Below are 25,000 nucleotides of genomic sequence, written 5' to 3'. Positions count from 1 at the left end.
TTAATTGGTGTATTATTTAAAACATATACTAATTTGTAATCACATTGATTTGTACGAACTAACGATTTCTTAATTGCCTTTTGAGGCTTTTTTTATTGGGTAAATTGCATTATTCCTTCTTGAACTATATTCTCTCTTATTTTACTCATCGTACTTTCAGTTTTTTCTAATTTACTATTTTAAATTGCTCATGTTTTGATGATTTTGAATTATTTTATTATTATTTTTGTATGACATGACATTTTATTATTTAATATAAAATAAAAATATAAGGTGGTCGGATGTCACCGCTGGACACTGTAGATGGTGATCGTTCAGTCTCAAATTTCATGAGTCGCTTCGCCTCGACACGTTAAGTCTGAATCTGACCTCCATTTTGTCGAAACTTGTTCCGAAGGCCACAAATTGAAGATTAAAAGTGAGGAAGTTGAAACGTTTTAGTTGAGATTCACTATTTTGGGACATTTTCCGGTGAAAAAACCACCAGATTCGGATTTAGAGGTCGAGATGAACCGACCCATAAAATTTGGGACTAAACGACCACTACCTACGGCAGTCGACGGTGGCATCCGACCACTTCTATTTTTATTTTATATTAAATAATAATAATAAATGCCATGTCATACAAAAATAATAATAATAAAATAATTCAGAGTGATCAAAACAGGAGCAATTCGAAAGTTCAGTGAGAAAAATTAAAAGTACAGTGAGTAAAATAGGTGCAATTTGAAAGTCAAGTAATTAAATCGAAAATTTTAAAACTTTAGTACCAAAATAGGAGTGAGAAGATAGTTGAGTGGTGAATGATGTAATTTTCCCATAAGTACTAAAGGAAACAAAAAATAAATATTAGGTATGATTTTTAAAAAATTAAAAGTTGAGATTTTAAAACGAGCCAAAATTAATAGATTAAGTATTAAACACATAATTTACTCTATTTTTGAGTGTGTGTATGTTTATAAGAAGTCAGTGAGCATTTTAACTTGGTTAGTGTTTATCATATAGCTTTAAATCTGTTTTTAATTTTCCTAATCGGATTATCTTTTGTGAGGTAATTTTACATTTTAATTAGTTGTATTTTTTGTAACGTATTTTCTAATAAATATTTTTATTATAAATAATAATAATAATAATACTAATAAGAGTTAATTGCACATATGTCGTTAAAGTAGGACGCTTAGTTAAAAATAATCCTACACTTTTAAATGTTTCAATTTCATTCTTAAACTATGACTCTCATTTTCAATCAGTCCTTAAAATTTTGAATATTTCAATTCATCCCCAAACTATAACCTTCATTCTAAATTGATCCCTAAACTTTTTGAACATTCCAATTTCATCCAAAATTATACATATATACTAATCGCATCCCTTATTAATGAAATTGTTATGTCATGTTATATTACTTCATGTTTGGAAAAACAAAATTTAGGTTAAACTATGGTTGAAATTAATTACATGTTTGGATGAATTTGGGGATGAAATTGAAATATTCAAAAGTTTTGGGACCAATTCAGATTGAAGATCATAGTTTAGGGATGAAATTGAAATATTCAAATGTTTAAGGATTAATTTAGAACGAGGGTCATAGTTTTGGTATGAAATTAGAATATTTAAAAGTTTATGTATTAATTTAAAATGTAGGTTACATTAGAGACGTATGATACAATCAACTCTAATAATAGTAATAATAAAGATGGATCAAACAAAAGTTTTGTTGTTGTTGTTGTTGTTGTGTTATTGAATTTGATGGGTGAAACTCATGAATTTTTTGGTTTGGTGTTTTTAGGGTGTGGTATCATCAGATTCACCGCAAGGAATGTGATATTTTATGTTGTAAAAATATTTACTAAATACAATGGTAAAAAATCCTTAAATTTTTTACCTAATCTCTTAATCTCACTGAAATAAATAATAAAATTTTAAATGTTTTTTCTAACCGTCGTGTATAGTATATATATTTTAACATAATCCCTTAATTTACAAACGCATAAACTCACGTTTCTGTTAGCCAAAATGATGCCCCTAAACAACTTTAAAGGTTTATTTGATACGCAAAACTTATAGGAGCGGAAATGATAAATCAAATCTACTATGGGGCAAAAGTCTAGTAACCATTAGACTTTTGTTTTATGATATTACAAATGCCTCCAACATTAGAACTCAACAACTCTTGTTTTAAAATGTAAGTTTTACTTAGTTGATTTTTTTTTTATTGTTGAGTGAATATCCATGGACATAAACAAATATATTCACAACCATAAACACAAAACCCTAAAATTAATATTTTTAATTCAATTCCTGATTTTTTTAATTCACATAGATTTAAAAATTTAAATTTAATTACTTTTAATCCTTTTGACGATGTCGTGTGTTATATATATATGATTCTAACATATATATATAATTGCTTTAACGAAATGGTTAATATTACTTTAACAAGTCTGGGGTAATATGGTAATATATGTTCATAATTTTTCTTAGCATATTGATAATATACATTCAATAGACGTAATTGTTCGAATTGATAAAAAATAATACTTTTTTTATCACTAAAACCATTTGTAGACAACATTTATAAAATGTAGAATTATTAAACACAGAAGAGAATAGGTTAAGTAAATGCTTGATTCCTACCATTACTCCATAATTGGTAGGTGAAGATGGAGACATGCTTGAACATGAAGATCTCTTACTTCATTCAATAGGTTATAGTGCACAAATTTCATTTTGCTACCGTCTTGTCAAAAATAATAATTACTATCCTTTTTGTACCAATTATTTAAAGGGTAAATTACAAATTTGGTAACTAAACTTTACTTTATCCTCTATTTCACTCACTGTACTTTAAATATTTTTAATTTTCTTACTGAACTTTATACATTAGATTTTTTTATCACTCGGCCGTTAAATAGTTATGGCATTAAAATGAACTGTTATATATATGGAAAAACGACATCGTTTTGGTGAAAATTTTTATTTTTTTTAAAATGGCATCGTTTTCAATACCGTTAACTATTTAACGACAGAGTGACCAAAATAGGAGAAAAAGTATTGTTTAGTGACCAAAAAAATTCAATGTATTAAGTTCAGTGAGAAAATTGAAAACGTTTAAAGTTCAGTGGTGAAATTTGTAATTTACCCTAATTTAAAAAACCAAATTATTTTTATTATTATTATTATGAGAAAATAACCTCAGTGACCAAAAATGCCTTATAATATACGATTTTAACCAACTTTTTTTGGATTTGCCAAAATGACCAACTAAATCGTAATGCGATCTATAATTCGCAACGCGATCTCCGGTATCGCAAATCAGTTTCCAGATTCGCAACGCGAACTTCGACTATCGCATTACGATATTATTGCGATATTTATTCCAAAGTTCGCGTTGCGATTTATTCCAAATTCGTTCCAAGTTCGCATTGCGATTTATTCCAAGTTCGTTGCGATTTATTCCAAATTCGTTGCGATTTATTCCAAATTCGTTGCGATAGTCCAAGTTCGCGTTGCGATTTATTCCAAGTTCGTTGCGATTTATTCCAAATTCGTTACGATAGTCCAAAATCGCAACGATGGTATTGCATTTGTTTCGTAAGAATTTTCTCTAAAAAGATAGTATTCGCATGGACGTGTCGAAGACACGTATTACCACGACCACGACCACGACCACGACGAGACGAGACGAGACGGGACGGCGGCGGCGCGCGAGAGTCCCCCTTGTTCTCTATCATTCAACAAGGAAGTGGGAAAGCAAAGCCTTAAATACCATTCCCAATAGTGTTTCCAATACTATGTGGGATTGAGCATTACCAACACTTGTTTCCAATACTATGTGGGATTGAGCCTTAAATAGTGATATTATTTTTGAATGTTTTGCTTAAAATTGCAATAATCGCGATTGATTGTAGATTGACTTTTAATTATGACATATTGAATCGTATAATACTAATGCAATTGGTTGCTGATTCAGTTGTTTTAAGGTGCATGATTGTTAATTGTTTCCTGAATAATCACATTGTATTGGAAACAAGTGTTGGTAATGCTCAATCCCACATAGTATTGGAAACACTATTGGGAATGGTATTTAAGGCTTGGCTTTCCCACTTCCTTGTTGAGTGATAGAGAACAAGGGGGACTATCGCGCGCCACCGCTGCCGCCGTCCGTCTCGGGTCGTGGTCGTGGTCGTGGTAATACGTGTCTTCGACACGTCCGCACGAATACTATCTTTTCAGAGAAAATTCTTAAGAAACAAATGCAATACCACCAGTCGTTACGATTTTGGACTATCAACGAACTTGGAATAAATCGCAACGCGAACTTGGACTATCGCAATGCGAATATGTAAATCGCAATGCGATAGTCAAAGTTCGCGTTGCGATAGTATATTCGCAATGCGATAGTCGAAGTTCGCGTTGCGATAGTCGGATTTGGAAAATTGCAACGCGAACTTCGACTATCGCAATGCGAACTTGGACTATCGCAATGTAAATATGTAAATCGCAATGCGATAGTCGAAGTTCGCGTTACGAATCTGGAAACTGATTTGCGATACCGGAGATCGCGTTGCGAATTATCGATCGCATTGCGATTTAGTTGGTCATTTTGGCAAATCCAAAAAAATTGATTAAAATCATATATTTTAAGACATTTTTGATCACTGAGGTTATTTTCTCTATCATTATTGGTCGGTTGAATTAGAATTTAGAGTCATGACAGTCTGACAGAGTGTACGAATAATAAAACGCGTTCCATTTTGGTGGCTATCTGTCTAGTTTTCTTCAAGTGTATTTAAGATTTTTTTTAAATAGTATATTTAAGAATGTTAAAAAAAATAATTGGATACTTAGTATTATTTTATTATTATTTGGGGAATTACTTTTTTGTTTAAATGTTCATATATATTTTTAATATTTTAAATTTATTTTATGTATTTTTTTGAATTGATTTTTATATTTTTTTCTAAATAATAACCTTTTTATATTTTTTTATCAATTTGACTCTAAAAACTATAAAATAAATAATTAAAAATTGTATTGTTTGATTAATGATATTTTTTAATTTATTATTTTAATTATTTGTTACCATTAAATTTTTATGATTTAGAGTTATCACTATCACATGAAACACTCTTGTAAATATTTTTAAAATTATAAAAATATTATAGAATTATTTTTAAAATTATAAATAATAAAATTATTGTAAAATTTAAGAAATATTTTAAAACTCTAAAATATAAAAATAATTTATCGCTATTAAAGATAATAAAATGATTAAAATAATATCACTTTAAAAAAAGTATCTAAAAATTATGATGAGAGATATAATGGGCACTTAAGAAGAATAAAGAAGAACAAATTGTGGTTGGTTCATGCGGTAAGTAACTTGATATCGCTTAAGTAAGGTTTGAGCTTGAGTCTTTGTGTATATAGAAAATCCAATCAAATGTACGACATAGGTAGGTCGAAATTAGTCAAGGTGAAGCCTTGAAACCGGGAGAATAAAAAAAGAAAAAGAATAAAGTTGAGAGGTTGAATTCTTTTTTCTAAAAAGTCAATGACTTTTCACATAGTTAAGCGAATAACAATTTATAATTAAATAAACAAATGAATTACAAAAATATGCATAGTCTTCAAACATTCAATTTTCCAATGTTGTTCCAATTTCAATGTCTTATTCAACTCTATTTCCCCCAAAAATCCATTATCTTTCTCTTGGAGCTTCTTTATACAATGTTATACAACCATGGTTGTGTCCAATATTTTGTCCCATTTAAACCCATAGATCTGCAATGGTCATCTTCAACAGATGATATCAATTTTGCTACAAATATTAGCCATATTAAGTTCATATTAGCCAGCTCCAAAAAACATTGAAATCCAAAAGATCATACATAAAATCATGGTGGCAGCCTAATGGAACAAGAGGGAACATTTTCTTGGACTCACTACCCCCAAATGACTTCCTCCCTTGGCCTTCATCTTACCCTTCGTTCCAAGGCAATGAGGACATCAAGAAATTAAAGGTGTACCTTAAACTCGTTGTTTCAGTCGTGGTCCAATGTTCCGTTCGATCCTCAAGATGTTTCGACTCGGGGACGATGAGGTCGTGAGATGGTATGTCATGGGGGATGATGATACCGTGTTTTTTTGTTGAGAATTTAGTGGACGAACTAGGCAAGTATGATCATAGTGAATACTATTGTAATGACCCAAATATCGAATTAGGGACTATATTGAAATGATCCAAAAATAGGAGGATTTATTTGATTAAATAATATAAGATGAGAATGATTAGGATTATTGGTTTAAACTAAATTGTGATAATGGATTATTAAGAGAGCATTTTAGTCTTTTAAATGAAAGAGAAATTAAAGTGTATTTTTAAATTGGTATTAAAGATAAGGGAAAAAGGAATTAGGTTGCACAAAGTTCTCTTTCTACTTCTTCCTCTTTCCCCGTAGAAGAGTTATCCCATAGCTCAAAGATCGAAATCAAGCTCCCGAGTCGAGTAAGGCAAAAGCCAATGGCCAAGTTCCGGAGTAATCATCTTCCCAGTTTGGATATCTAAGAAGGACGAACCAGGTTAGTGCATTTAATTATGTACGTATATGCTATAATAGTCATAATAATATGAAATATTGATGTATGAATTTTCATATAGGGCACTTCATCTGCTTAACATGAGAAGGAATTCATACTAAGTGTATGAATTTCCATATAGGACACTTCGTGTGCTAACATGAGAAGGAATTCATACCAAGTGTATGAATTTCCATATGGGAAATAATTTGTGTTTAGAACTTTATTTGTGATTAGTTATGCCTCACTAAGTAATATTTAACGTGTGTTTATTTCACGTGTAGGTGGAATACTAGATGAGTTAGGAGATCATCAGACATCAAATCAAAGTTGCCTCACAGTAACAATATGACATACTTGTCTGCTTTTGATATATTTTGGTTGGCATGTAATAGGTTTAGTAAAAATGCTTTGAAAAGCTTTTGAATTAAACTAGTGTTTAATGGTGAAATGTAAATCATCTGTTTTTATTTTATATGTAAGTTTAATGCACGTTTTCATTATAAGTAATTTATAATAGTTTATAAAATGAAATAAATTGTACGGATTTTTAAATGGGAAACTGGTTTAAAAGTGATGTGACATCTATATCTCGTATACATAACGGTATATGGGAGATGGGTGTTACATTTATTGGTATCAGAGCTACATGTTTAACTGATTCTCTGCTGAAAACAAGTGTAATTTGATATAAAAAATTTACATGCCATTAAGATGTCAAGGTTACTGATAGGGTATAGAATTAATATAAAAGATGTATTTCCTTACTAACTTAAGTATGATTCTTATGAATGTTGTGATAGATGTCGGATTCTACTAATTCAAGTAGAGCAGTTAGTCAAGAGAGTAGACATGAATCGGGTAGTGAGAGCTATGAAGAGAATAGAAAACATCCGATTTCGTCTGACAATACCAATATAACGGCACCTCAGGGCATGCCTGCTCCGGAGTTCGGAAATTTTATGCAAGCTTTAGATGTTATACTGACACGATTTTAACCTCCTCCTACTTTTCCAGTACCACGAATGTTATTCCCAAAGGAATTAAGAAGTTTGGGAGCTCTGAGTTTAGGGGAGAAGAGAGTGAAGGTCTGATGGATGCGAACTTATGGTTAAACAATGTAAAGGCAATTTTGGAAAGTTTGCAGTGTTCTGATCATGAGAAATTGGGTGAAGTTGTATCATTACTAAGAGGATCGGCTCGGGTATGGGTGGACAAATACGATGATATATGCGTTGCCCAAGCAAGAGAACTGACAGTTCTTTCAAGAGGAGTTCAAGAATAAGTATCGGGGAGCAGTTCATGAGATCGATGTTGTTGAAATTTTTGAACCTGAATAAAAATATATACGGTCAAAAATTAGTACCAAAATTGATGATATTGTCTATTAATAAAATTGAAAAGGAAAAGAAAAGTGACAACTTTTAGGATTTAGAGAAAAAAATAAGAACGACTAACCCTAGTATTCGAGTACTCTTTAATCTTTATACAAGATTTAAGCTTTTTTTAAATAGAAGCAACTAGTATTAGTAAAAAATGAAAATATTCAAAATTACAATAAGAGTTTACAATTATCATCGAAAACTAAGTACATAATTTAAACTTTTCCTATAACATTGAAACTAGCCACTTAGATCATATAAGGATTATATATGGAAAATGTTAAAAACCCAACCAAAAGACATGAACAAAAACATATATGAATAAATTTGATTGCATCGACAAATGAACCACAAAAGGAAATTAAGTTATTGAAAGAACATTAAGAATTGCAATTAGAGCTGAGCGTCGTGAGAAATTGTCAACAAACGCAAAATAACACATCCAAGTTCAATCTGAAGGTCCATAGCAATTAAGATCAACAAGATTTCAAATAAGTGTCATCTTGATTAGTCAAGGCTTCGTCAAATCCAACCCTGAGAAAACATAAATAAAAGAACATACAAACGACCGAGAAAAAAACGTGCCACAATGGTAGAGATAAATGTGCCAAAAAACAGAGATAAACGTGCAACACATGCAAAAGTATTCTTATTAAAAACAAAGAAAAAAGAGAATCAGTCGTCGACAACTAGCATTAAAATTGATGCAGCTACCTGCTAAGCAAAATCAAAAAAGAAAAAGATTTAATCTATAAAAAAGATACAAACTCAAAGTAAAAAAAGTAAGGAAGAAAGCGGCTAAGGAAAAAAAAACTTAAGTTGAATCAATTATGTCTTGAAGAGATATATATATATATGTTGTAAAATTGCCACACCCCAATTTAGGTGCTGAATTTTATTAATTTAATTATATTTAAAGGACTAAATTGTAATTTTTAGAAACTTTCAACTCAATTTCAAAACTCTGAGAATTTTAGGAACTTAACCCTGAATTTTCCCATTTTTCCTTGACAGTGAAAAATAGAACCCGTTAAAATCCCCAATTTCCAATTTTCCCCAAATCCCAAATTCAAATCCCTAGTTCAACCCGTCGTCCCCGTCGCCTCCAAATTCATCGTCGTCCGACCATCGTTCAACCTGCCACCGCTGCTATCATGCTCGCCATCGATCGGCGACCAAAGCCAACCACCATTTCGCCATGGGACGACGTCATTCGCCATAAAACCTATCATAAACCCATTAACATATATGTCACAAATTGTTGATCCATTAACGTTATTCTTAATTGAATGTTCATCTATTGACTGTAGTATGACAAAACTCGATCCCAGAATCTGAAACAACTGTCATATCTTAATAATCATATTAACGTATAACTTAAACAACCGCCAAATTTTTAATGAATAAGATGAGTTTGGACATTATGAATAATCGGTGATCATTTTGTAACTTTTAACGGTTGAAGAACTTAACAAAACAACATTTTATAGTCGAAAGATCATTTTATAAGTTTTAAAAGTTAAAGAACTTAATAAAATAATTTCCTATAATCGAGACCATATGATCATTTCATCCAAAGCTTTTAAACAATAATTCAATTCTTTTTAGAAGATTGAAAGTTAAATTTAATTCTTTTTATAAAGTTGGGAGTTTAAATTTATTATAAAAATAAAATAAAAGACTAAATAAATTATCTTTATATTATTTTTAAAGTTGATCTAATATGATAAATTGTAGAAAACAAAAAATAATTTGAGATATTTAAGACATATACTAAATTATATCATAATAATAAATTATAAAAAAACTACTATTACCAAAACTTTCTTGTCCACAAAAGTTGCTTTCAATTGATCAAACTGAAGTCTCGTAATTTAGTGGGGGACAACTTTGTTAGATACTATAGAAAAAATACTTCAAATTATGTAAATATACTTTCCCATAAAAATAAAACTTTTTAAAACCATGTCTTCCTAATCTATCTTGGGATGGGCATGAGTTTCGGCCCGATCGGGTTGGGTTTTTTATAAAAAAATAATAAGTTCTGGTCAGATTTAAGTTTAGGGTGAAAAATATCAGACCCGACCCGACCCAAAAAAATATTATTTTACCTTATATATTTAGGAATAATTATAATAATATATTTTATATATTATTTTTTAATTAAATAAATGTTTTTATTGAATAAAAATAATATTTTTATTATTTCGGGTCGGGTCAGATCAGGTTCAAATTTTATCTCAAAAAGTTAGGTCGGGTGAATGATATAAAATTTTCGAGTCGAGTTGGCCGAAACCCGACCCATGCCCATCCTTAAATGCATTGCTTTGTTTTCATAAAACCCTCTCTCCAAATTCAAATCCTTTAAAAAAAGTCAAACATTTAACTAATAATCCAATTAGGATGAAAACTTGTTACTAAAACTAATATTTAATTTAAATTATATTATACTTTAAAATCTTCTTAAAATATTATTAAGGAGAATTGAATTTAAAACCCATTAAAATATTTAATATTTAATTATCAAAAGTCATATAATTATTATATATATTTTTGAATAAATTTTCGATATCTAACCTATTAATTAACTAATTCACATCGAATTTTGCAGAGTCTTATTATAGGGGCAATCATTCCAATTCAATTTGTTTTATTTGCAATCGTTAGGATTATAACTCCTTACCTTGCTTAAAGAATCTAATTTCTCGTCCCACTAAATTAACTAATTTTTAGTATATAATTATTATATTTTAACCGACGTAAAACGTGATTAATATTAAAAAATAAAGATAGACTTATTTTTCCTTTGTTTGTAAATAAAATATTCTAATTCAAAATTATTTATTTATTTTATAAATTTAACATTAAATTATATTTTTTAAAAATATAATATTCATTTAAGTTAACATATATTTTAGATTATTTTAAAATAATTATTTTGATTTATATTTATTATTTAAAAGTATTTATTTAGATGTACGATGAACCAAACAATCTTAGTTATTAAAAAATTGTTGTTATTCTTTTAGGCTTTGGATTTAAGCATGGTGTATGCATCGTGTAACAATGTTCATCATTAAATAATTGAGAGTCTTTGAATATATATTAATTTATATTAAACTCATATTAATAAAATCAAAAAATAATTATTTAAACTAATAAAAAATAAAAATAATTACTTAAGTTAATTAAAAACATTTGTTGAGCTAATCGATTGACTGAATCGGCCAAGAGAGGGTGAATTGGCAATAAAAATTTTGGTGGAAGCTTTTGCAGAAAATTAAAAGAAATTGCACAGCGATTTAGAGTGGTTCGACTTTATCAACTAAAGTCTACGTCCACTACCTTAGCTATCCACACTAAGGATTTTCTAACAAATTCACTAATTTGTTCTTTCTTTTGAGGCCAAAGAGATAACCTTACAACTCCCTCAAGAATATACCCCAATTCTTGAGAACACTCTTTTCTCAAAGAGAAATACAAATTTGCAAACTTACAAGAAAAACCTCACAAGGCAAATATGTTTGCACAATTCTAGAACAAAGAAAGAACACTCAAGAATAAATACAATTGAGCACAATAAGTGTTCTTGAAAGCAAAATGAATATTGAATGAAAAATAGGCTTGAAATGCTCAAACTTGAGGTTTGATGCTTTCTCTTTGATTCTCTCTTGATTCTAATTGCTTGATGTTTCTTGTTGTTGATCAATGGCTTCTAAGCTTGCTTAAATACACCTTGAATCACTTCTGAACATTGGGGATGATTAGAGAAAATAATATAGCCGTTTTAGTGTGAAAACAATTAATAAAACAGTTTAGAGCGTGGGGGAATCGGTACCCCCTATGGGGAATCGGTTCCCAAAGTGTAAAATTCAAATATTTCGACCGTTATACAAGGGGAAATCGGTACCCCTGGGGGTGAATCGGTTCCCTCCGAGCATACTAGAATTCTCGGAGCCAAACCATTCAGGGGGAATCAGTACCCCCTTAGGGGGGAATCGGTTCCCTCTGAGCAATCTGTAATTTTTAGCTTTGAAATGGTTCGAAATACTTTGTAAAATTATTTTGAAATTGTTTTAAGATTAAAACTTAATTTTACACTTTGAGTAAGAATTAAAAATGATCTTTGAAAGATTTGGAGTAATGTTTTGATATTCGAATAATTCTATCGAATATACTTAGAAAATCATTTGGAAAATATTAAAATTCATTTAACTTAATTTGTTATATCGAAATATCAAAATGTTTTCAACAATCTCCCCCTTTTTGATATAACAAAACATTTTAGTAATTTTAAGATTTTGAAATCAAGTTTTGAAATTACTCCCCCTTACTTTAACACTTCTCCCATTTATCATTTAAAAACACTTTAACACTTCTCCCCTTTTTTTTAAATCAAAAAGACATTTTCAAGAATTTAAACAAGGTTTTGAAATCATTTAGCCAATTGATTATATATAATACAAGCTGCTAAGATCACAAGCAAGAGAAATATTAGCCATTAGTTTCATAATCAGTATTCATAATTAATGTGAAATGGCAAAATTGGTCATATATCTAATCATGAAGTAAATGATGCAATAATGAATAAATTTAATCACACCAAATAGATAATTTCTAACCATTCATAAATCCAAACAAATTCAAAGTCAATCAATCCACAAATTCAAACATTCCAAAATATTCAAAATGTGAAAACAATAAGTTTGGAGTTCAAAGCAAAACATTGAATCATATATCCGGATCAGGAGGAGGAAAACGAGCTCGCATAGTGGCCATTTCGTTAGTGAGGTCATTAATACGTGCGTTGGTTGCTTCATTATTTGCACGCATTTCCCGAAGAATTTCTAATTGTTGAGCTCCCATTGTGGATAAATGAGACTCTATAGAAGTAAAGCGCGAATCCATAGTAGCGTATCGAAAATCGAATGTCTCCGTAAAAGATTGGAAATATGGAGGCATTAGATGCGTTTGTTGTGCTTGCTCTTCGAGCTGCTCCTCGGGCTACTCAGGCTCATCTTCGGCTTCATCGATGTCTCGCATTAATTGCTCAAGCTCGAGATCTTTGTCAGCTTCAGGTGGAGCTTGTGAAGAACTAGCTCCCGGAATATTTGCAGAAGATCGAACCCATTCACCGGTTTCCTTATCCTTAATCCATCCCGCTTTCGTTAAGGAAAGAATGTTAATTTGTTTCTTAAGGGGGAAAACGGCATCTAGACCGACTCTAAACCCAGCTTTGGAAAACAGATTACTCAAAATGCAACCGTAAACAAGAGATGAACAGAGTTTTTTGTTAGGAACAAGATTTACGGTTTCAACAATTTCAGCAAAAATAATCTGAGGTAGGTTGATTTTAATATTGTTTTCGAAACAATGTAACCACCAAAGATCTAAGGCTCTAAGGGTAGAATAACGACCTCCGGATGGTCGAAACCACCAAGAAATCATTAGATGAAGAAAACGTTCATGAAGGTCTAGGACACTTGCACTATCCCTTCTTTTATAACGAGATCCTAAAACCTGTTTTTCATTTGAAATACCATCATTATCTAATCCGAATGTATTGGCTATGTAAGCCGAGTCAATATATAAGAATTATCCTAGAAGGTAGGAACGAATTCCTATGGTTTCAGTTTCAGTTTGGTTTTTAACACAAACGACATTAGAATAGAAAATACGAACAAGTTGATGGTAAACGATGGGTTCAAGGTCAAAGAGTTTATCAAATTTCCACTCTTGTAAAAGAGGAAGATATTTAAAATTGATAGCTAACATAGCTTGACGAGAAGGAATATGTTCTTCTCGAATTTTGTAAGAGTCAAAATATTGATAATACCAAAAACGATGATTTCTAGGACCAGGATGATTGAAACACGAATTTTGGATAGTCAAGTTAGGATCAATGGGATTAGGATTAGAAATTGGAATAGAAGGAGGATTTGGAGGTGGATTTGGTTGACGGTGTGAACGACTAGATGAAGGCCTAGCATGTTTAGGATTGGACATGGTTTAGGAAATCGGAATAGAATTGATAACCTGCAATTTAGAAAACACATGTATGCAATTCAATCAATCCCAAAACTCAATTGAGTCCTCAATATTTCAAGGTTCTCTAAATCAATCTTAATGGGCAAAGTTTTTGAAAACCTTTGAAAAATATGGTTTTGAGAAATAATATATACATAGTTTTCATAACAACAACATAATTCAATCAAAACACAATAAATTGAAAATCAACATTTTTTTTATTTCGAAATTTTAGAAAATTTTGGAAAATTCTTGTGTTTGTGATGAAATTAGTTGTGATATCTAGTTTCCAATCACTAAATAATCAATTCCCGATCTAAAGTTTAACCTAGAACTAATTAAAACTAGTTCTATGATCATAAATTGATGAAATAGAAGTTTTGGAAAAATACCTTGAAGGATTTCGGATTTGAGTGAGATTAGATGAATTTTGCACGTTTTTAATGATTCCAATAGGTTTAGAGGATGATATTTGAAGTGAATTTCGATTAAAAACGTTGATTTGAGGCAAGAATGGAGATTTGAGAGAGTAGAGGGAAGAAACGGCGTGAAGGAATAAGAGAGGGTTTGAGCAAATATTGGGTTCTGCCCGTGTTAAAACCAGAACCCTAGGGGTATCGATTCCCCTGTGGGGGGAATCAGTTCCCCTTCAAAGGGGGAATCGGTTCCCCTTCAAAGGGGGAATCGGTTCCCTCAAGGGGGGATCGATTCCCTCTACACCAAAATGCTAAAATCCGATTTTAAACATCCAAAATGCTAAATTAATTTCCTCTAGTGGTATTGGCAACTCATATATTGAAAATTAATCATGTTCAAACAATTCAATTAATATATAAACGATATTTGAACATAAAATTAAATTTTCATCAAGAATCATAAACTCCCCCTAACTAATAGCAATGAATGCAATCAAAAATTACTATTATAAGCATTTTTCATTTATTATTAAAAGTACTAAAATTATTTTAAACACTTAGTGAATATAGATTGGTTAAACCTAATTCTCTCCTAAGTGTCCAAAATCGTTCCTTGTCTAAAGGTTTTGTAAAGATATCCGCTAATTGGTGCAAAGTATCAACAAATTCTAGAACTACATCTTCCTTAGTGACATGGTCTCTAATGAAGTGATGTCTTATTTCAATGTGCTTAGTTCTAGAGTGTTGGATGGGATTTTTAGTGAGACAAATAGCACTAGTATTGTCACACTTGATAGGAATGGTACCTACTTCAATTCCATAATCAAAAAGTTGTTGTTTCATCCATAAAACTTGTGCACAGCAACTACCAGTTGAAATGTATTCGGCTTCAGTGGTAGATAATGCAACACAATTTTGTTTCTTTGAAAACCAAGAAATTAGCATATTTCCAAGGAATTGGCAAGTACCGGAGGTGCTTTTCCTATCTAATTTACATCCTCCATAATCCGCATCAGAAAAAGCATGCAAGCTAAAGCTAGAGTCTCTAGGATACCAAAGTCCTAAACTAGGAGTGTCTTTAAGGTATCTAAAGATTCTCTTAACAGCTAGTAAATGTGATTCCTTAGGACATGATTGAAATCTAGCACATAAGCAAACACTAAACATAATATCCGGTCTACTTGCAATTAGATAAAGTAGAGATCCAATCATTGACCTATATAATTTAACATCTACACATTTACCTCCTTCATCTAAGTCAAGCTTTGTTGAAGAGCTCATTGGAGTGTCATGAGGTTTCCCATTTTCCAGTCCAAACTTCTTGAGCATATCTTTGACATACTTAGCTTGATTGATGAAGATGCCATCTTTTCTTTGCTTGATTTAGAGTCTCAAGAAAAATGAGAGCTCCCCCATCATGCTCATCTCAAACTCACTTTGCATTAGCTTAGAAAATTCTTGGCAAAGAACATCATTAGTAGAACCAAATATTATATCATCAACATAAATTTGAACTACTAATAAATCTTTACCTTTATGCTTCAAAAACAATGTAGTGTCAACCTTCCCTTTTGAAAAACCTTTTTCAATTAAAAAAATTGACAATCTTTCATACCAAGCTCTAGGAGCTTGCTTTAAACCATAAAGAGCTTTTGTCAATTTTAAAACATGATCCGAAAAATTTGAATCTTCAAAACCTGGAGGTTGTTCCACATACACTTCTTCTTTTATAAAACCATTAAAAATGCACTTTTAACATCCATTTGATATAATTTAAATTCATTGAAACATGCAAATGCTAATAACATTCTAATTGCTTCCATCCTAGCTACGGGAGCGTATGTTTCATCATAGTCTATGCCCTCTTCTTGAGTATACCCTTGAACAACAAGTCTAGCCTTGTTTCTCACTATATTACCACTCTCATCAAGCTTATTCCTAAATACCCATCTAGTACCTACAGTAGATTTATTACTAGGCATTTCAACTAATGTCCATACTTTACTTCTCTCAAATTGACTTAACTCTTCTTGCATAGCCATAATCCAATGTTCATCATTTAATGCTTCTTTAATATTCTTAGGCTCTATGCATTAGATAAATGCAACATAATTACAAATATTTCTAAGAGAAGATCGAGTTGTTACCCCTTTTGATGGATCACCTATAATTTCACCATACTTGACATAGTTGTACTCTCTTGGATAAGATACTTCTCTTTCTTCAATGGTTGGATTCTCAAGAGGATCATGAGTTTCCCATTTTTCGTTTCTTCCTTTGATGATGGTTCTCCAACGTCATGTCTAACGTCATTTGTATTTATAACACCTACATCATCATTCACACAAGAATCCTTCCTCGGAAAGGGATTATCATCGAAAACAACATGTATAGACTCTTCTACAACTAAAGTTCTTTTATTAAATACACGATAGGCTTTAGAATTTAAGGAATAACCCATAAAAATTCCTTCATCACTTTTAGCATCAAATTTGCCAAGGTTTTCTTTACCGTTGTTTAAAACAAAACATTTACATCCAAAAGGATGAAAATAACTAATGTTAGGCTTTTTATTTTTGAAAATTTCATATGGAGTTTTCTTTAAAATTGGCCTAATCATTACTCGATTTACAACATAACAAGCGGTATTTGTGGCTTCCGCCCAAAAATATTTTGGCAAATTATTTTCACAAAGCATGGTTCTAGCCATTTCTTCTAAAGTTCGATTTTTCCTCTCAACAACTCCATTTTGTTGAGGGGTTCTAGGTGCTGAAAAATTATGGCTAATACCGTTAGAGTTACAAAATTCAGTAAATCTAAGATTTTCAAATTCAGTTCCATGATCACTCCTAACACTAGTTATAGAGTAACTTTTTTCATTTTGGATTACTTTTGAAAACATGATGAATTGTTCTAATGCTTCATCTTTAGTATTTAAAAATAGAACCCAAGTATATCTAGAATAGTCATCTACCAAGACAAATGCATATTGTTTTCCACCCAAGCTAGTAGTTCTAGTTGGCCCAAAAAGATCTAAATGGATCAATTGTAAAACTCTACTAGTTGATACATCATTAATGGATTTAAAAGAAACTCGCTTTTGTTTTCCTTTAGCACAAGCATCACAGATTTTATCATTATCAAATTTAAGCTTAGGCAACCCTCTTACTAGGTCTCATTGAATTAACCGTTGCAAAACACTCATACTAGCAGGTCCTAGTCTCCTATGCCATAACAAATCATCATGCTCATCCCTATCAACTAGGCACAAAATAGTCATATTAATAAAATCTAAATGCATCATGTATATATATATATCCCTATTTTATGACTAACAAGCATAATCGAAAATAGATGCAATGTTAATCAATTTTGCAATCATTTAAAATAAAACATTGTATCTTTTATCAATTTTTTTTCTTCAAAAGATTATGCTTTTAACCCATTCACATATAAAACATTATGCAATGTTGATTATAGAGATTAAGAGAACATGCATAAATTTTTTGAAAATGTTATGCATTAAAACTTTATAATATTTAAACAAAAAATCTATGCATAAACATTAAGAAAAAATTTCAGGTCAAAATTTTGCAAAACCAAAGTTCTTGAAAAATCGATATCAATTGTTAAAGAGATATCAAATACTTTTTAAAAAACAATTTTGACCAAAAATTAATATGATGAACTAGTTTATAAAACATTACCAAAAATTACCATGTTCATCATACAATATTTTTTAACAATCATGAGATAAAACATAATTCAACATTTTAAAACCTCATGCATGCATAAACTAAATGAGCAACCAAATAATAAAAACATTAAGTTTAGAGGTTACCCATTCCCTTTTTATGTGTGGCTTAGAGCATCTTGAATACTATCATCTTTATCACAATTGCTCTCACACACCTACAAGAGACATTTAAGTAGATTTTGGTATCCAAATTGCTTTGGATCCTTGAACATTAGTTTCAATGCCTCTTGTTCCTTTTGGAACCCATACTTGTCTAATTTTAAATCGTTTTCTTTTCTTTAAAGGACAAGTATGTTCCTTATGACCATGATAATGACAATGTGAACATATTGTCATTATTAAACTAGATGAATTATTTAGAATGATCTCTTTTTCTCTTGTTAAACATTCAAGCTTATCTTTCAAATTGAAATTTTCTTTTTCAATACTTTCAAATTTCATTTTTGAGAGTTCTAAATCCTTCTTCAAGATTTCATTTTGATTTTCAAAATCCATTTTCATTTCTAGAGAAGTTTGTTTAATTTGAAAATTTCTTTTTCAAAGTTTTCAGATTTTATTTTTGAAAGCTCTAACTCCTTTCTCAACATTTCATTTTGATTTTCCAAGTCTGTTTTAGCTTTCAAAAGAAGATCATTTTTAGCAATAAATTTAGAAATCAATTTATTGTATTTAGAGTTCATGGTCTCAAACTCCGAAAATAATTTATCATAAGCATCTTGTAACTCATTAAAAGATTTTGAATTTGATATATTTGAGTTAGAAGATACCTTTGGCTCTGTGAGAGCTAATAGAGACATCACTTTTATTGGTTCTTTTTCTTCCTTGTCTCTATAGATCTCCTCAAGCTTATCCCACATTTCCTTGGCACTTGAACAAGAAGAAACTCCTTTATATACATTAGGATCAATTGCACAACACAACATGTGCATAGCCTTTGAGTTTTGTTGAGCTTCATTCCATTCTTGAACACTCCACTTCTTTGCCTTCTTAGTAGGAGAGGAATATCCTTTCTTGATTATCATCCAAGCTTCCATATCAAATGCTTTGATGAATATCATCATACACCTCTTCCAATGACGATAATTTGTTCCATTGAAGTGTGGAGGCACGTCAATAGGTCTGGATTCTTCCATGGAGAATGAACTGGAAGTAGACGCCATCTTTATCGATTTAACTCTTCCCGGATCGAATCAAGAGGTGATTAAACCTTCAAATGAGTGAGGCTATGATGCCAATTGTTGAGTTAATCGATTGATTGAATCAGCCAAGAGGGGGGTGAATTGGCAATAAAAATTTTGGTGGAAGCTTTTGCAGAAAATTGAAAAAAATTGCACAGCGATTTAGAGTGGTTCGACTTTATCAACCAAAGTCTACGTCCACTACCTTAGCTATCCACACTAAGGATTTTCCAACAAATTCACTAATTTGTTCTTTCTTTTGAGGCCAAAGAGATAACCTTACAACTCCTTCAAGAATATACCCCAATTCTTGAGAACACTCTTTTCTCAAAGAGAAATACAAATTTGCAAACTTATAAGAAAAACCTCACAAGGCAAATATGTTTGCACAATTCTAGAACAAAGAAAGAACACTCAAGAATAAATACAATTGAGCACAATAAGTGTTCTTGAAAGCAAAATGAATATTGAATGAAAAATAGGCTTGAAATGCTCAAACTTGAGGTTTGATGCTTTCTCTTTGATTATCTCTTGATTCTAATTGCTTGATGTTTCTTGTTGTTGATCAATGGTTTCTAAGCTTGCTTAAATACACCTTGAATCACTTCTGAACGTTGAGGATGATTAGAGAAAATAATATAGCCGTTTTAGTGTGAAAACAATTAATAAAACAATTTGGACCGTGGGGGGAATCGGTACCCCCTATGGGGAATCAGTTCCCTAAGTGTAAAATTCAAATATTTCGACCGTTATACAAGGGGGGAATCGGTACCCCTGGGGGGGAATCGGTTCCCTCCGAGCATACTGGAATTCTCGGAGCCAAACCATTCAGGGGGGAATCGGTTCCCTCTGAGCAATCTGGAATTTTTAGCTTTGAAATGGTTCGAAATACTTTGTAAAATTGTTTTAAGATTAAAACTTAATTTTACACTTTGAGTAAGGATTAAAAATGATCTTTGAAAGATTTGGAGTAATGTTTTGATGTTCGAATAATTCTATCGAATATACTTAGAAAATCATTTGGAAAATCTTAAAATTCATTTAACTTAATTTGTTATATCGAAATATCAAAATGTTTTCAACAACATTAACAAAAGCAACGTAATTTTTAAATATTAGTGACAAAAAATATATAATTTTTTTTGTTGCTAAAATATATAACTTTCTCAAATCCAACCACCAAAAAGCTAGTAAGGTAAATTTAATATTTAGTATCAAAACTATTAGTTTTGGTCTATTTTAATATTTAAGTTTTTAATTTTTTCAAAATCATATATAACGTTTAGTTTTTATTTATTCTAATGTCCCGTTATTAAAAAATTAACGTATTTAATACCTAAGCTATTAGTTTTGGTCCTTCTTAGTGCCTAAACTTTTATTTTTTCTAAAATTTAACGTTAAATTTTGAATGCAATACTAAAATGAAAAAAAAATTAAAAATTTTAACAGTGGGTACTAAAATGAAATAAAAACTACATTTTAGGCATAAGTTACTAAAATGACTAAAATGAAGGTGCTAAACATGTAATTTATCCAAGCTAGTAGTAGAAGGAACTAGAAAGACGCTTTCAATGTGAAGGGAATAAAGATAAAAGGAAGCAATTCCCGGCCAAGAAAACAGAGCAAAAAACCCAAGAAAAATAGAGAAGGAAAACCCTCCCAGAAAGGAGAAGAAATGAGCAGTGGAGTAGGGAAAACGGTGTGTTACCGGAGCTTCTGGTTACATTGCATCATGGATCGTTAAGATGCTGCTTCTCCGTGGTTACACTGTCAGAGCCTCTGTCCGCGATCCCAGTGAGTTTCTTTTCCATTTGATTTCCGTTTGTATCTGAATTATGGTGTTTTAATCATTTTTTATTTCTCAATAGATGATCCAAGAAAGACACAACACTTGCTTTCACTTGATGGTGCTGAGAACAGGCTGAAGTTGTTCAAAGCGAATCTATTGGAAGAGGGTTCATTTGATTCTGTTGTTGAAGGCTGTGATGGTAGATCCACAGGTTGAACTTGCTTTTATCATGATGTCGTAGATCCACAGGTTGATCTTCACTTCTTTATCTAGCTGACCCATCTTTTGTTTCCTATTCGTGTATACCACCATCCATTTGGTAAGGTGCTCATTATGCTCGTTCTAAGTCCGCTAGCAAATTGGAATTGTTTGGTGCTTAGAGATATACTACATGCATGTAGAGAAGGAATCGGGATTTTAGATTAGGAGAAATTATATTATAAATTTAGGGTCTGCGGAATTACAAAATCTGATAAGGTGTTCATTATGCGAGTTCTAAGTCCGCGCGAATTGAAATTGTTTGGTTCTTAGAGATTTACTACATGCATGCTAGACGACCCATGGTGATAAGTGGTGGTGACTCAAATTCCCATTTAATGACTAGTGGTAAAAGACAATGTTGTTTTACTTAGAAGATCCAGGTTCTAGCAGTTGTGTGCGCGTTGTGTGTCAGTGTGTGCGTTATCAATTGGTTAAGAAAATTTTGAACAAATACTGTCTTGTTATCATGCAAAACAATTTTAAAAAAAGAAGAGTATAGCCACCTTTTTCCTTGGCTGGGTTGTAGCTTTTTTCTCTTTTGATTAGTAACCTTTTGCTCTTTGTTTCTCATATCAGGCAGAATTAATTGATCCTGCTGTGAAGGGAACATTGAACGTTTTGAACTCATGTGCTAAGAGCCCTTCTTGCAAACGAGTGGTGCTGACATCTTCTATGGCTGCAGTTGCATTTAACGGAAAACCTCGTACACCTGATGTTGTCGTCGATGAAAATTGGTTTACCGATGCTGATTACTGTAAGGGCTTAAAGGTCTGTACGTGTTCTATCTCATCTTACGTTGTATTTGGATTGGTGTTGTGTTTTCTTGTGGAACTTCAACATGTTACATCGAAAGAATTATGGAAAGGAAAGCGAAAAATGGATTGTATGTGGAGATTTGATTGAATGAAAGTGTGCTCAATTGATCTTCATTATAATGTTGTGGTTAGGCTTACAAATTTCAATAGTTTAGTTGTTTTCCAAGTATTTTTCAATGCTTGATGATTGGTCCATCTTGTACCAAATAGGAACTTTATCCAGTTTATATAAACTCTTAAGCCTGTATGCTTGTCTATCATATTGCAAAATGGGTGCCAATCCCATAATTTCTGCAGATAGTGAGTAGAAACTGTGACCCTTTTGACTCGTAACAGGCTACTTCTTTGCAAGAAGTAGATTCTGTTTATCACTATCTTTCACATTTAGGATTTGGCATTCAAATTCTGCTTATCTCTATGTATCATCTTGCAAGATAAGTTTAAGATTTCATCGAATTCTAACTGCCAATCTTGTGACCATCTGTTTGTTGCCCTTTTAGCTTGAAGGTCATTGATTACACATCATGGAACAGCTCCTAGTTTTTTGCTTGTTGCTGTTATAATTTGCATTTTATTCTTATGTTTGTGCACTAAACTATTTGTGCATGCTACAGCCTTGACGTTTTCAAGTGTATGATAAGTTGTTTATATATATATATATTTAATGCTGAAATCTTTTCAGTTAATTAATTAATATTTTTGCTATAATTATTTTTATTCAGCTTTGGTATGTAGTCTCAAAAACATTGGCCGAGGATTCTGCTTGGAAATTTTCAAAGGAGAAGAGCATCGACATGGTTACCATAAACCCTGCTATGGTGATTGGCCCTCTTTTGCAGCCAACACTTAATACTAGTGCTGCAGCAATTTTAAACTTAATTAAAGGTATTCTTGGCCACTATTTTCTTTCTCAATTTTAGGCTGGAGATTGATGCTTTGCTATGCTTAATGACTTGGAAAAGTTTTAGTATGGGATAAAAAAATATGCATTTAATTGTATGTTATCTTTATCATCTTTTTCCTCGGTTGTTTCTGCAGGAGCACAGACCTTCCCCAATGCAAGTTTTGGTTGGATCAATGTTAAAGATGTTGCGAGCGCTCACATCCAGGCATTCGAAATTCCATCAGCTACCGGAAGATATTGTTTAGTTGAGAGAGTTGCACATTACTCGGAAATCGTGAAGATCTTACATGAGCTCTATCCTTCTCTCCAACTTCCTGAAAAGTAAGTTTTAACTTCGAAACCTTAAAACATTACAAACTCAGCACCATTATTGCGGTATGGTTTTAGGTGTTTGATTCCAATTTTGGAAGAAAATATCCTCTGCTTCGCATGCTCGATGTCGGGATGTATACTTAAACAGTGTCCGTTCGATGAAAAATTTGACAGATGTGCGGATGAAAAGCCGTATGTGCCAACGTATCAGGTGTCAAAGGAAAAGGCAAAAACTTTGGGTGTAGAATTCATTCCTTTGGATGTGAGCCTCAAGGAAACGGTTGAAAGCTTGAAGGAAAAGGGATTTGTCGAATTTTAGAGGTCTTCTCGTAGACTAAAATAAAAATGACAGCTTGTTTGCTTGACTTGCTGGCTTGTTTCTGGTTTTGATTGCTTATCTGAGCATGGAGAATTGTGGACATAATGGATATTGGTATAATAAGCTATGCTGCTATATCAACATATCAGTTAAATTTTACCAAATATTTCTATATAAACAGTTAATCAAATTAAGTAATCAAATTGGTTAGTCAAATCAACTATTGAAATCAGTTACCAACTACCAGCTATCAGATGTTTGTCGAACACCTCCAATATATACATTGAAATTCACAATCAACAAAATTAATGTGTTTAATCCAAGCAAATTCATAACATAATTACATATTGGATTAATAAAATAAAAAGAAAATTCAAACAAAGAATTTTTACTGAATTTTCAAATGTTTATTAACTTCATTTGACATGTCAGCAGTTTCGATAACGATTAACGGTAGATGATTTGATTAAAATTAAATTAAAGATTTAATGACCTAAGTTTTAGTGTAGTGGTCAAAATAGAATGAAGTCAATAGTTTAGTTAGCTTGGGATAGTTTACCCCAAACAAACGCCCAACACTCGCATTCTAACAGCAGCACACTGTTTTATAGGTGGCATCGCTATTTTCGTTCGATTTGCATTTTTTTTTCAAATTTGAAAAAAAATGTAAATATATAAATGAGAAATAATCGGTGACATTTCACAATTCGAATCCATCAGATTTTACGTACAGCTTTTCTAGTTTGATTTCCTGTTCTTTGCAACAGCTACGGAGGATTCGTAATCGTCGTCTTCGTAGTGGTTCAAATTATTTATTTATTTTTTAATAAAAAGATATCAAATTCAAGCTAACCTCTTTGTTTATCAAGTTGTTTGCGAATCATTGTTGGTTTTATGTTGAAAGCTTCTTCGTTTTGTTGAATTCCCTTCCCCCCGAATACCCAGCTGGTTAAGGTTTCGAGCATTCCAGGTCATTTTGAATTTGGTTCTCTCTTTCAATTAATATTTTAGTTTCCATTTTTTCCTTTTTTTATGGCTAAACTTTGTTTAGTTCCAATGCATGATTTTTTAACTAAAGTATTTGTGATGAAAATGTATGTAATGCGACGCTTTTGATGATTTAACAATTTGAAAGTAGACTGTTTGATTAGGAAAATGCATGATTCTATGTTTTTAAAGGAATCGATAATCTTTGAATTTGTATTCCATTTAACTCATTTGGTCATTTTAAATCAAATTTATCGTCCATTTTTTTTAG

General features: G+C 31.5%; 1 pseudogene; it reads left to right on the top strand.

Annotated features, from left to right (window-relative positions):
* Positions 1-21,017: 21,017 nt before the first annotated feature.
* On the top strand, positions 21,018-23,846 carry LOC120129805 (annotated as a pseudogene).
* Positions 23,847-25,000: the final 1,154 nt, after the last annotated feature.

This window comes from Hibiscus syriacus, unplaced genomic scaffold, assembly GCF_006381635.1.
Source record: "Hibiscus syriacus cultivar Baekdansim isolate YM2019G1 unplaced genomic scaffold, ASM638163v2 tig00001644_pilon, whole genome shotgun sequence".
Taxonomy (NCBI): Eukaryota; Viridiplantae; Streptophyta; class Magnoliopsida; order Malvales; family Malvaceae; genus Hibiscus; species Hibiscus syriacus.
The sequence above is the reverse complement of the archived record's forward strand: the minus strand, read 5'-3'. Positions and strand labels throughout refer to the sequence as shown.